The 14,396-nt window shown below is 45.5% G+C and overlaps 1 long non-coding RNA gene across 1 annotated transcript in view; it reads right to left on the bottom strand.

Moving 5' to 3' along the window:
- Window positions 1-692: 692 nt before the first annotated feature.
- LOC144137740 (uncharacterized) overlaps window positions 693-14,396 on the bottom strand; it is a 93,579-nt gene continuing 79,875 nt past the window's right edge. Inside the window, exons 3-4 of the long non-coding RNA XR_013315724.1 lie at window positions 8,338-8,485; window positions 693-856 (exon numbers count right to left, since the gene is read on the bottom strand). This is a non-coding gene — a long non-coding RNA (uncharacterized LOC144137740). The remainder of the gene's footprint in view (window positions 857-8,337; window positions 8,486-14,396) is intronic.

Here is a 14,396-nt window from a genome sequence, read left to right as displayed (position 1 = left end):
TCCCAACTATCATAAATTCTGATTTTTCATTATTTAATGTGATCTTACTTCTTCTTGCCCACCTGTAGATTATGTTTAATACCTCGTTAACATTACTTTCAGCATCGTTTCGAGATTTGAATTCAACCATTACTACAATATCGTCAGCGAAAGCTTGTACATGCGAACCCTGTGGAAACCTACACTCTAAAAGTCCTGAAACCGTGAGGTTCCAATATAAAGGACTTAAAGGAGAACCTTGGGGTGATCCTTCTGCCAACGACTTTACTACCCTAATAGTTCCATCTTCAAATATTATTTCTCTTTCAGTAAGTATACTATCTGTTAGCTTAATCAAGTTCTTATGGCATTGATATTCTTCAAGTTTAGAGGTGACTATCTTTGGTTGAATTGAATTAAAGGCATTTTTGATGTGTAACACTTTATGAATTCATACCTGGCGGAAGTTGAAAGTGAGAGGTTGATGCGGACCATAGTAAATATATATTCTGACTTGGCCGCTGTGAGCTATATGTACACAAAATTTGCAAGAATAATACCCACATTTCTGAGCTCATGATGGCGCCAATTTTGTGAGAACTACAAAATAACGGGTGAAAATGTAGTTTGTGTTTATTTATTAAATACAACTAGACTGAATACAACTATGCAATGAGTAGAGTGAGACGGGTAATAGTAGTCCACCGCTTTTAATAGTTACATGACGTCGTTTGAACTATCTTCGTCGAAATGGCGCGTTTTCATTGACGCAAATACCAATTCTGTATGAGTAAGTCAGATCCCTATAGGGAAGGCAGGTGCAATTTGTGAAAGGCCTTGACAGATCTTTGCATGGAAGAGTGTCGAAGAGATCGCACTGAAAGGAAGGAGAAAATTTCCCGTAAACATTTCATGCCAAGGACTTCCAATTTTATCTCTTCAACCTAACACGGTGCGCCCGACCGATTTTTTTTTGTTTGCCGCATGACAGCAACAAAGATCTTTTAATGTTGAACTGATTATTTGAAGAAAAAAGATCTATTTAAATGGTTGTTGAAGTTAAAAAAGAATAACAATTCATGGTTGGCTGGCGTGCCCAGGGAGAGCTGGAGGGCATTTGGGCTAGTGCACGATGCAAAAAAAAAAAAAAGTGAAAAAATACTAGAACCTATATAGAGGCTGTATACGTCAGGATGTGCATATTTCGCATGCTGATAATCAGAGGGAGTTACATTGGCTATCCACGCACGCTCGGACACGTACGCAAGCACAAGTACGATGCATAGCAGCAAGTTTGGCACCAGTGACCATGGGTCCTACCAGCGAGCACACAAATTACCACAGTAAAGGTTTCCGATATGATAACACAAAGTTCCTACAAAACAGAACGTATTGAGATTTTTACGTGTGTTATGACTTAAACATAATAAATAGCGATGAAAGTCAGCCATGGTAATTAATGAACTGAATAAAGGTCACGAGCCCACACTGAATGGTAATAAAAAGCGAAAACGAGAGCTGTGTTACGCTCAGCGTTCTCAAATTGCCAGAGGTTGCCAGAGAGAATAAGGAGTTCAGTTACATTCGGGAACATTAACTGACGTGCTTTGACAATAAATAAGGGCAATCAAATATATCTACATACTCATAGGGCTGACTGTGCTTACATTGCAATCTGCATAAAGGACTCGAGCCCCGTGAATTTGTGGAATTATGAAAAGTATTGCGCTTTCTGGTATTCTTCTCACTCAAAACTTCTAAGAAGGTTTATAGCAACAACGTGCTTCTAAAAGGCATTAAACAAGTGAGGTATTTACTCTATACCAGATAGCGTTAGTAAGCAGACAGACCACCTTCAGATAGCGGGGTACCCAAAGTAGCGGAATCATTGTTGCAGCAGATAACAAGAAACCCGGAAGACTGTCTAGAAGTACTGGAACACAACAGAAGTGAAAAAAAAAGATGGCTGAGATTTCCTACATGAATTGGATAGTGCATAATTTGAAAAAGATAGGAAAACGGTGTTATGCGAAAGTTGTATTTTCTGTGCCTAATAAACGTCCCGCCATGTGTTGAAGAGTTAAAGGGACACTAAAGGGTGACTAACTGTTTGCTTCAATTATCAGAGCTGCTATTTCTCTCCTCCGTTTCCCTTCCATTTTTTTGTGGCATACCTATACAAGGCATGCTTCGCCCCTCCCCAGGTTTCACGTTAGTGGAGATGGCCCGGTATTTTTTTCATCATGAGGTGGAGTGGGAAAAGTGCCATACTTATGTTCAATAAGTCATAGAATTTTGTTAGTATCAATTAATTTTAGTATCAAACAAGGAGCAGTTACTAAGTGCGCGGTGTAGACTAGGAACGATAGCATTTACGGTGCGTACTTAGTGGCAGAGCCTACGTACCATAGTGCGGGGTAGTAAAGTTCGTAAGGAGTTAGTAAATACAGCCGTTACTATGCTAATTAAATTTACTAGCTTTTCCGTTAAAGTGACACTAAAGTGTGGAAACAAGTTGGCCTCAATCGATGAATTACGGTACCGAGAATCTACATGCACCATTCTTGTAACCAGCAGTTGTTTAATAAGGCAGAAAACGCCGAAAACGTGAAAACAGGGGACGACGCCCCGTACACGTTTGGGTGGGTACTCGTGACGTCACAAAAGTGGTGAACAGCGAGAGCTCATTGGAGAAGCATCTGTGGATGTTTTCCTAAAATAAACAGTTCCTAAGGAGTTGAACACCTGAAACAAACGTAAATCAAAGCTTTCCGTGAGCTGATCGTGGCTAAAAAACACAGGCTACAGCTTTTATACACTGTTTCCCTCACTATTCAGTCAGCCATCATGCTTTCAGTTTTGTTTTCTAAAAGCATTGGTGGGCAACTGGGGCGCTCATCTACGAAGGTGAGCACCCCAGCTTCTCCAAGCAATATACCCGGCAGGGAGCACTTAAAGTCCCTTCATAAGTTATCTTTTATTTGTCACAAAGTAGGGGCGAGGCACCGGACGTATAGAGCGTAAATGGTTGGTGGTACGCGCTCTCATGCTGGCAACGGTAGCTTTTAAATCTCCAAGCCATGGCCGACCCCGGCAATATTTCTGTGGCCGTGGAGGCTGGCTTGGACTTTTATCATTTGTCACCAACGGAACGAAAAATGATTTTAAATGCTCGAGCGGCCTATGCTCCCGCCTAAACCGGCTACCCATTTTCCATCCAGCCTGCCGCGAGCGAAGTCCCGTCTAATGCAACAACTTCCGTTTCAAATCATTTGTCACCAACGGAACGAAAAATGATTTTAAATGCTCGAGCGGCCTATGCTCCCGCCTAAACCGGCTACCCATTTTCCATCCAGCCTGCCGCGAGCGAAGTCCCGTCTAATGCAACATCTTCCGTTTCAAATATCGTGCAAGCGCGGCTTCCCGGCGCGCCGTTCAGGGAGGCGCCTTTAATTCACCTTGTGTGGCGATTACAGCCAGATATTCACTGCTCTCGCGCTAACCTAGCTCCGTGTCGAGTCCTCTTGGACCGACATCTCCCAGGCCCAAACGTAACAAGGGTAGATGTAAGCGACGAACGCCTTTACGGATTTTTTATCAGCAGCCGCTCGCCGCGAACGGAAGAGCAGAAGGTAGCATCGATCGGCTAACCACCTGAAGTAAGTACCCTGTGCCTTTCACATGTGGCGTCGCCTTCATACGAACACATTCCCTAATCACGCTATACGCCCTTTCTATGTTTGTCAACAAACCCGTCTGCGCGCTGATTGGTTGCCCCTAGCGGACTTCCGCCGAAATTACTTCCGGCACGTCTAGTCAGTGCGTTTGCCGGGCTGTTTACATGTTCATGCCTTCGTTTCTTCACCGAAAAAAGTGTTTTTACGCAGTTGAGTGTTTCTCCGGACCGTGATGTCGAGTGACTATTTTAAAGGCTTAGAGCCCGATGCGCAGCTTCGCTACCGTTAGAAGCTATCTTTTAAAGGCGACGAGCTGCCTGATCCCCTCGACGGCGATGCTGTGCGGTTTTCGTACACACGTGGCCAGAAGAACCTTCCTTCTGTTACTGTTACTGACGTTTTTTGCATATCGTGGAAGGCGTGTGCTTTCACAGGAAAGAACAATTCAAGAACTACAAGATGAGGGACGCCTACAACGCTTTTCTGAGCGGTAAAGTGAAGCAAGTTGTGTCATTCAAGGCTGACAGCCGCAGTGAAGGCGTCGTCGTAGTTTCAGCTACAGTAGAGGCCAGCCAAGCGCTTGATAAAGCATACACGCAGTGGCGTGTCATCAGATATAATGGAAGTGTAGTAAGTGGTCACTGTAGAGCATGGTTGGGTAAGTAGCACGTTTTTCTTAGTAATGGAAGTTACGGCCTAGCCGTCAGGGCGTACCCACTCGCCAGGACAGCGAAACATCTTTTGTTAATGAGCTCTACTTTTCGGCTTAGATTTTTTTCCAAACTTGCTACCACGCTTTAACAATGTAACTGCACCACAAATTAAAGAAACAGCTGAGCTAGCCGGCTTTCCATCCTTCGTGCGACGTGAGCTTTTGGTGACATGTGTGGTTCTAGAACAAACTGCAGACGAATGCGCATTACTTGCCGGTTTGTTGTAGTACCGTCACTTGTTTACTTGTCACCCAAAACGCGTGCCACACGAATGAAAACAGTACATGCGGTGAAACTTCCAGCGTATGTCATTGGCGGTGTGTGTTTTTTTCACAAAACTTGGCGCTCTTATTTCGCAGCATTTTAAAGCGGAAAAAAATATATTCACAATTGTTAATGGAACTGCTATGGCAACAATTACTAGTTACCTTTGTTCAACTGTTGCGTTCTAACAATATTGAAAGTGTAATCAGCATACACAATTCATAGCTACCCAATGTAGCTGCATGTAAATGTTTTGTTTAAAATATTCTCATGGTACCTAAAACTTGTCTTTTGGTGCACTTTGTTTACATCCTGCGTGTTGTTGGCATTCTATGTTCCAGGCTTGGGGAATGCTGCACTCATGTGGCTGCCCTTCTTTTCTACGTTCAAGCAAGTGCAGTGCATGGGCTTAACACCGATTCCCCAACTGAGAAAGCATGCTGGTGTATTGAAGTGTTGAAAACAAGCAGAGTAAGGCATTGGCGGCATGAGGCTTTCGTTTTCGTTGTTATTGTCTACACCAAAACTAATTCGAAACTTGTATGCAGGAAGCACCAATCAGCGACTTGATTTTCTTCAAGCCAAAGGATGGACAGCCAGTCCCCGAACAAGTTGCTAGGCCTCAAGAGACGATTCCAGAATTGTCGGACGATCAAGTTCGAAGCTTTTTGCGTCAAGTCAAGGCAAGTTTCTTTCGTCTTCTTTTTCTTTCGGAAGTTGTCACTTGTCCTTTAGTTTTAAGTTTTCCTGGTGATCAGGAACAACTTTGCGGGCTAGTTGTTACCAGGAAGTGCGTGAGTATTAAGTGTGGGACGCAGTACGTTGGCAGTATATTTTTTTCCTTGTTTTCTTCCAGGTAACTGCCCCAACACACTTCTTCTGAGCTCCATCACGGACAGTGAAGAGACGGATTCTGCACTAGAAGCAGCTGCTGAGCAACCCCAGCGACAAGAACAGCCTCCGGAGTTTTCTCCTCTGCGACTTGGTGTTTACGCTAACTTCAGCTTGGAAACAGCAAAGGAAGTCCAACTGACTTCTGAACAATGTGACGAAATTCAGTTAAACACCAGGGGTCAGTCTAGCTCACCCTGATGGCCGCAAAAACGCCAAGGAAGAATAACAGCTTCAGTGCTCCACCGTGTTGCTGCATGCCGAACTGGTGCTGATGGGCTCTTAGCAGAAATTATGGGCTACATAAAGACGCAGAAAAGCCGTCAGAAAAGCCGCGGCCGATAATCAAGGCCGCTTCCTCGGGCTCAGCAGCGCAACGCCTTGGGCACTGCGCCACCGCGGCGGGTTTCGCTACAAAAGCCTGACGCTGCGCTCCATTTCGCGTTATTTTGACCTGTAGCGTCAGCATCGCCGTATCATGTTTTTACAACTGTAGCGTGAGCCTGCGGCCACCATCACAGCGTTTTTCAACGCTGCAGCTTCACACCCGTAACATCTAGGCTGCTGGCTGGTTCTCGACAGAGCAGTGAGCCCGTTACGACCGCCGGCTGGCTGCGAACAACAGTGCTCTCGTTATGCTCCATACCGCTATCATCACCGCTCAGCAGACCATGAAAAAGTGTGCACCGGGACGTTATAAGGCCGTTATGAGATGTCTAGAACTGGGTTACGCGAAGCACGAGCTATGCTCACTACAGATACGAACTACGCAGCAGCCAAAAGGGTAATCTCGGAAAGTGGACGCTCGCAACACGCGTTTGAACACTTTCTTTGGATGCTGAGCAGATGAAAAGACTACTTATCGACTATGCCTGTTCGTCTAATGAAACAAGCGGAAAATATTTACCTTGGCTGAAGTGGGCAGAACAAATCTGCGAGCTTTTCGTCGGTGCCCAGTTGTCTCGTCGCACCGCGGCTATCCAGGCGCTCCGTCTTACAGGTTCAGTGCGGAACCTGAACGTTCTTATCTGAGACAGACGGTTTGGACCCGATCGTAGGCTACAAACTGGCACACAGCAGCCCGAGCCTCGTTGCGTGGACTTCGAAGTTGAAGATTCGCTACAAGAAAGCATGTTGAAAACGCGAAGACCGCGTCCCTACACAGCAGCAAAATGCAGTTCGGGGAGAAACCGGATGTTTGCTATTGTCGCTTCCGGTCAGTGGCGCGCCAGCGCACCCTGGTGGCGCGGTGCCTGTGAAACCGCGTATACTCAACCGAAGCCATCCTTCATAATACCCTTCCCCAGAATGCCGTGCATGTGGCGCCCTTGCCACCCTTCCCCTCATCTGCTGGGGGAGTCCTAAAGATCCCTTACTCTAATTTCCTGTGATGAGCAGCGTAGGAGGCGCTGGGGAGCTCAGACCAAGAGGTACAAACCTTCTTCGTCACCATAGCTGCCGATGTCGACGCGTCACATAAGCCAGCGGCCACATCTGCACCCTGAGTCACATAAAACTGAATGAAATGTTCTCTCTCTCTCTTTGTACATTTTCAGCGCGATAATATTTGAACCGGGCGCGGGCACGCTTTACGGATAGCAACATTCGCGCGCGAACAGCGGCAGATTAGAAGCTCAGGCGGGTGGCTTCACCACACCGTCCTTATGCCGCTTTCTGCCGGGGTTATTGCTTGCAGAAGCTTGACGTTCACCGTGGTAGTTTATTGACTTAGCTAATTGCGCAACAATGCTTTTCCAAAACGCAAATGAAAGCATGATCGCTGGCTGAAGCGTAATGGAAGCTGCCTGTCGCGCAGTGTATAAAAGCAGTAGTCTGTGTTTTTAAAATTGATCAGCCAACGGAAAGCCTTGATTTACATATACTTAACGTGCTCAACCACTTGGAACTGTTTATTTAAGGAAAACATTCATATATGTTTTTTAAATGAGCTCTCTCCATTCACAACTTTTGCGGCGTCACAAACCGTAGCACCCAAAAGCGCAGGCGCGTCGACACCTGTTTTGACGTTTCCGGCATTTTCTGCCTTAATTAGTAACAGCGAGTTGCGAGAACAGTGTATTTAGATTTTCGGCACAGTAATCTACCGATTCAGGCCAACTTTTTTTTGTTAGTATTCCTTAGTGTCCTTGTAAGACTGCGAATTTTTTTGAAGCCTTATTCAAAATCCTGCCCCATTGCATGTGGTTTGTATGTTTCTTTCTTTCATGTAGTATGTAGATAAGTATCTGCCGCATGTCAGGACCACCACATAAAAACTGAACATATTCATCGCTAATTTCACTGACATTATTTCCGGCAATGATAAATGCAGGTAATTGCGCTATTTTGAGTACTAATACTTAGAACAATGTTGTTTCGTGCCGTAGTGCTGAGTTCAGTAATGGGATATTTTACTTATAAATACGTATTGATTTGAAACGAATGTAAGCAGCAATGGAACCAAAGGTGCGCCAGTTGCCGTTAACACAACTACTCTTAGCAGCTCCTTGCATAAAGTCTTATGTAACACAGAGCATGCTGACTTGCGGGGAAGTTATTAAATGAAAAATCATGCCTTGTGATCTCAGTAGGGTCATCAAAAAGCTATTAGTCAACAAAATCCTTACTCTCACTGCTCCCAACGCCATCTCCAAACATTTAAAACAGGACAAAACGCACAGAATACAATAGCTGTTTAAAGTTGTAAAAAAAAGGATTATTGAAACACCATGGTTTTAATCTCCGCCTGAAACCGTTGTGTTTTTGGTTTCTCTTTTCTAAAAAAGTGGAAAAAGCATTTGTGATTTACATACCGGTGCTAGGCAATAGTTGTGCCTGCTCAAATTTCCAGGGTACGTCGCATGATGTAGAGGGAATCCGGGGTGACCGTAGTACGTTGTTGTGGTGAAGGTTCCGTTGGGGTAGCTAGCTAATACTAGGTGATCAAATTTATCTCCTCGCCTGAGAAAAAAAATATCATCGTAGTTAATAAATTTAAATGTTAATAAATTACACACACACGCACACACACGCACACGCACGCACGCACATGAGTGCGCCGAGAATAGCATATACAGGTTCGATTGCGGTTCGGGCTTGGGTGAATTCATTTCGTTACGGTTCAGTTCAACGAGTCAAATTATCAGTAAAGTGATACGACAATGTTTAGTTATTTAATAGAACCATAGAAACAAAACGGAAACAAAAATTAAAATACCGCTTTATACCGATACACGTACAGTGGCGTAATTTCAAGGAGAACTTTAAACAAATCGGCCATATAGTAGTTGGGAAAAGAGACGAAGTAATGAGGATTCATCAATTACTTTCTCGCCCAGCATTTACACCATCCTAGGGACTAGCTAGGGTTTTCACAAAAGGTGGGATAGGTGTGTCTGATCGACATCTTCAATACGGGTGAAACATTTATACAAATCTGCTTGTGCACGGAGCATAAGAGATATGAAGTTAATTGACAGGGAAACAAATTTCACTTTCAAAAAATGTAATTTCAAATCCGGCTGGGGTCACAGACGCGTTGGACGCATTATGTGAAATAAGAAACTTTTACATTTGTAAAACACAAGATATTGAAGATTTGCTTTTTGCTGGGGCTTTGTATACTGTGACGCGGCGGCTCTAACTAGACGACCAGAACAAAGGCCGCTGGAGATCTTCGGCTGGAAGTATAAAAGGACGACGACGATCGATTCTAGACTCCGGCAGCGGTTCGCCATCAGCCTTCGCACTGTATTGAATGTTGTAAATATTGGGGGCGAAGCCCCTTTTAGGCGCTTGGGCTGTCGGCGTCTCCTGTCGTCGTCATCGTTTTATGTAGTCACGGTACTAAAACACCGGGACATTCGTTTTCCCCGTGCTAGAAAGTTTCATCTCCGTGGGCAAAACCGCGCACTAAAAGAATACACTGGGACACTAGTTTTGCAACTCCTCGCGCTAGAACGCTTCGCGCTTGAAAGACACGAGACTTTTACAGCAAAGCTGTGTACCTCTACCCCCAACGGGTTTATCTCCGTGGGAAAAAAAACGCCAAGGCGCCAAGAATATACTTATACACTGCATGCTTCGCCCCTCCCCAGGTTTCACGTCATCCCGGGATATTAAAAAAAAAAACACCTCTCTGCGCCACGTAACAATGCTTTTAAATGAGTTAACGCATATATTTTTGCTTTCTATAAAGAATTATTTCCAATCAAAATTATAAAACACATTTCTACGAATTGCCGAAATGACGTGCCCCGTTTTTCTGCATCTACTAAAGCTAGGGAGTTAATTTTTTTAGTTTAATCCGTCATCATTTTCATTCTTCATGCCAATCTTAGTTAATGAAGCAAACAATAGTTCAATTTGAAAAATGCACTGCAGTCCACCATTTTGCTCAGATTTTGCTCACCAGTTTGCTCACAATTTTCTCAGTCACTAGAAACAATGCTAAACTTAAGCAAGACATCCGTAGCCTCAAAAGGGAAAACGCCACTAGCGCACCATATGCACACGAGAAAAAAAATAATAACGAGGAGTGCCAACCACCGGCCTATAGGTGGTATTCGTTGAAAAGTTTAGTTGTTAATTTCTGGCTTGGAAACACTGGAAACGGCCGCAGACATGACCGATGCGCCACGGACATGGCGCGACTTGGGACACTGCGACCGCACTCCGAAAAAAAGAAAACACCGGCGTACGTCGTCTGCTCCGTTTCAACCCTATTCTCAACGGTGGTGTCAACAGAGATGTTATTAATCGCATTCACAGTGGACATGAGGCAAGAATTTGCGTTCGTTGAGGTAGTGTTTGTAGCGTGCAACACAGTCATGTGCTTAGCAGGGGTAAGCACCGCCATCCCACGGAGCCCGACATAACCACTGACGGCGCACTCACACGGTTGCCTACATGCGAGCTTCGCTAGTGAATAAGCAATACTCACAGACAAACCACAGCAGATGCCCTCGGCCAGTCAAATACTACAGAAGAATTCACAGAAATGGAAGATGCCATTAAAACCACAAATCCGAACCCGCCTCCACCGAAAAAAAAAGAAACAAGAGCAAGGAACCGCACAGCGGACACGGCTTGGAAGCGCTAGAAACGAGCGTTGAAGAAAATCTCAAGCATACCCTTGGAACTTTAGGTACGAGCCTTGGGGAGAAATTAAGCAATGAACTAAGCTGTAAATTTGAAGCCATGGCCACGGCCGCTGGATGAGAGCGGCCGTGCCATGGCATAGAACTTAACACTGACACTAAACACTTAAATTGACGGTCTGGTGAGTCGAGTTCTAGCGCTAGAAGGAATAGTAGCCAACATATCGCTACCTGCACAGCCGAGCGCAAGTATCGCCCCCATAAAGGCGCACAAATCCTACCCTCGCCCGTCATCAGTCGAAAGCTCATAAATAGTTAAAGCTCCTGTAGGAACCACAACTCTCGACATGGATTCCCGGGAATAACAACAGCGTGCACCAACAATATTAAGGGCTAGAGCGTATGGCAATGGAACTGCAGGGGCAATCGTCGCAAAAAAGGCAACATCCAGCAGCACTTTGCAAACCTTTCCGTCGCCGAAACACCTGGTGTTATAGCACTGCAGGAAGTTGGATAGTTATCCACATTACTGAATTATAAAGCTGTCTATTCCAATACGGGTGATGTGAGCAAGGACAATCCCGCAGTTTGCAAGCTGACCAGGAGAAACGTTCCCGTAATACAACACGACACCAGAATCAGATTGATTGAGCACGTGCTTATAGAATTTTTCCCACGAGAAGAAGGCAGAATGTCTTGTTGTATTAAACGTCTACAATAACCCTCGAAAAAAGGACAATTTTTCAATTCTTTTCCCGAAGGCAATAGACACTGCAAAAAGCCACCCCCTACTCATAATGGGTGATTTTAATGCCCCGTGTACGGCTTGTGGATACTCCAGAGACACACCCAAGGGTAAAAAAGTCTGGGAAATCACCCAGCAAGAAAGACCCTCTGTCACAACTGATGATTATGATGATGATGATTCCTATTGGTTTCCTCTTTGAAGCGGGGTGATGACATGTCATCTTAACAAAAAGGACTAATATAACCACGTTTTACACTCTTGGTTTAATACTAGCGCTGCTTAGGGCAGGCACTAAAGCTTATTAGGCCCGAAATACTTTCTTTTCCCTGTTACAGGTGGTAACTGTCCTAGGCAATATTCCCCTCTCTGCTTTTCGTCCACCAGCATTCTAATCTTCTTTTCGTCCCCTCAATAGCCTTGAAATTAACTTCCTCTCTGATACCCTTAAATCCTAGGGCTTCTGAAAGCCCAATATTCCATTCATGTAGATTTGGATGGATACCCTCACATTCTAACACTATGTGCCGCATAGTTTCTGTATTTTTTCCGCAGACCACACGTATCCCATCATTTTGTGAATATTTCCTTACAAAACTCTTAGTTCGCAGGGAACCTGCTCTAGCCTCAAAAACCAAAGCACTGCCCTGGGAATTATCGTAGAAATTTTCCTTTCTGATGTTCATCTTCTCAGCCCTGTACATCTCTAACGACGTTTTAGCTTCCATTTTTTCCCTCCATTTATTCGTTTCAATCTGCCTTGCCTCTTTTTTGGTTACCTTGGCTGTTTTGGATTCCCCACTGTTCTTTCCGTATTTCGTCGTTAGCCTTCTAGTCTTTCTTAACCATTGCGTGTCCACGCTTTTCAAGTATAGGTACCTAAAAACCTTAGAAACCTTACCTAAAAACCTTAAAAAAACCCTCCTCCCCCATGAGGCATGGCAACAGCATCAGCACAGAAACCACTCCGGATCTCGCTTTTCACCAAGTACGCATGTGAGGTCACCTCGAATAACACCCAGGACAATCTGGGGAGCGACCACCTTATTATATCCATACAAATCAGTGCTGGCCCATCAAAACCCGAAGGGCACAAAATCAAGGTTGTCGAATGGGACGGCTTCAGAATCTTGAGACTTGCTGACTGTGACCACGACGGTGGTGTGCCGTACGTAACCGACATCGAAACATGGTCATCACAGCTGAAGGCGCACGTCAAGGAATCTACGAAAACCATACCAGAGGAGGCGGGTTTGGTGCCAGCTGATTCCCGCTTACTTCACACGAGGGAAGCCAAACAGGGATTAAAGAAACGACTTTAAAAAACACAACCGCACCCTGAGAAGATTAATAGCCAGGTTAAACTGCGAAATTGAAGTCTATGCGAATCGAATCTCCCGCTAGCAATGGCACGAAACGTGAGAATACATGGACATCCAGATCGGGCTCCCCAAAACAGAACATTCTGCGAGGCCTTAAGAATCCTGAGTCGGGTAAGACCGTGGAGTGGAGTGGAGTGGATAAACTTTATGTGGCCGAGCTTCAGGCGCTGATGGTTGGACGCCCTCTCGGTGGGGGGCCTCGTCTAGTCCGGGAAGCCCTGGTCCGCGCTGGCTGCCCTAGCCCTCTCCACCAGGCTGCGCTGGACTGAGAGGTCGGAGCTGGCCAGCTGGCCCGCCCACTTCTCGTACGTTGGGTGAGGAAGTGAAAGTTAAACAAAATCCTCCACGTGCACAACGGGACAAATGCCGAGCTCATACAAATAATCTTAGACAAGTACGTCGGCTCCAACCCCCGTAAACTCCTGGACTATTCAGGCCCCTAGAACACCTTACTTGACCGACAAATCACCGTCGAGGAACTCCGGGCGGTTGTTGAGAAGCTGCGGACGAAGTCGACACCGAGGCCCGATGGCATATCTAACAAGACGCTTAGAAACCTCGACGAGCCTTCCTTCACTGCGCTAGCTAAATTCATGAACGAGTGCTGGTTGAGAGGCAACCTCCCCAAAATGTGGAAGACTGCAAAAAGTAGTCATAATGCCTGAACCAGGGAAAAAGCTTCACATTGACAACTTCAGACCAATCTAACATCCGGTATTGGCAAGCTCCTCGGACACGCCGTTCTTAGTTGTATCAGCAACTACATGAACGACAGTGACCTATACTCGCACACTGTGATAAAGTTCAGAGCAATGCTTTTGACCGAGGATATTGTGTTACAAATCAAACATCAAATAATCGACGGCGACAAACTTTTTCCTTTGGACACAAGGGAAATCTTAGGTGTTGACCTCACCAAGGCTTTTGATAACGTCAGACACGAAGCGATACCAGGCGATACTAGAGGGGCTAGCCAAGATAGCCCAGGGGTAGCGAGTATACAATTACATCAGAGACTTCCTTACAAACAGGACTGATTCCCTTTCCGTCGGAAGCCTTGAGTCGGTGACTTTGCACTGGGTGGCAGGGGTACACCTCAAGGGTCGGTGCTCTCCCCTTTCTTTTCAACGTCTCACTCCTAGGCCTTCCAGAGAGACTAAGCAACATCAAAGGCCTTCACCACAGTCTGTACGCCGACGACATCCCCTGTCAATCGGGGGCAGCAGCGATGGGCACATTCAAAACACCCTACGAGAGGCAGTAAACACGGTGCAAGATTATGTTCGAGAATGAGGACTGGGCTGTTCTCCTCAGAAATCCGAGTTGCTCATCTACCGGCCCACCAGTAGGGGACGGAAGAGAGACCCGTCGAATCCCGACGTCTGTGTCTACGCCAACAACCAGATGCTCCCAGCCGTAAACAGCATTAGAATCCTGGGCCTACGACTGCAATCTAATGGTCACAACAAAGAGACTATCCTTCATCTCGAGAAAAGCACTCCGCTCACCATGCGACTCATCTCCAGAGTGGCAAACACGATGGAAATCTGAAGGAAGACACGCTCAAACGGGTCGTACAAACGTTAGTAATTAGTAAAATCACCTGCTGCATTCCTTTCCTACAACTCAAAAATGACGACAAAGTA

This window comes from Haemaphysalis longicornis, unplaced genomic scaffold, assembly GCF_048455015.1.
Source record: "Haemaphysalis longicornis isolate Haplotype H1 unplaced genomic scaffold, Haemaphysalis longicornis Haplotype H1 scaffold_49, whole genome shotgun sequence".
NCBI classification, from domain to species: Eukaryota; Metazoa; Arthropoda; class Arachnida; order Ixodida; family Ixodidae; genus Haemaphysalis; species Haemaphysalis longicornis.
The sequence above is the reverse complement of the archived record's forward strand: the minus strand, read 5'-3'. Positions and strand labels throughout refer to the sequence as shown.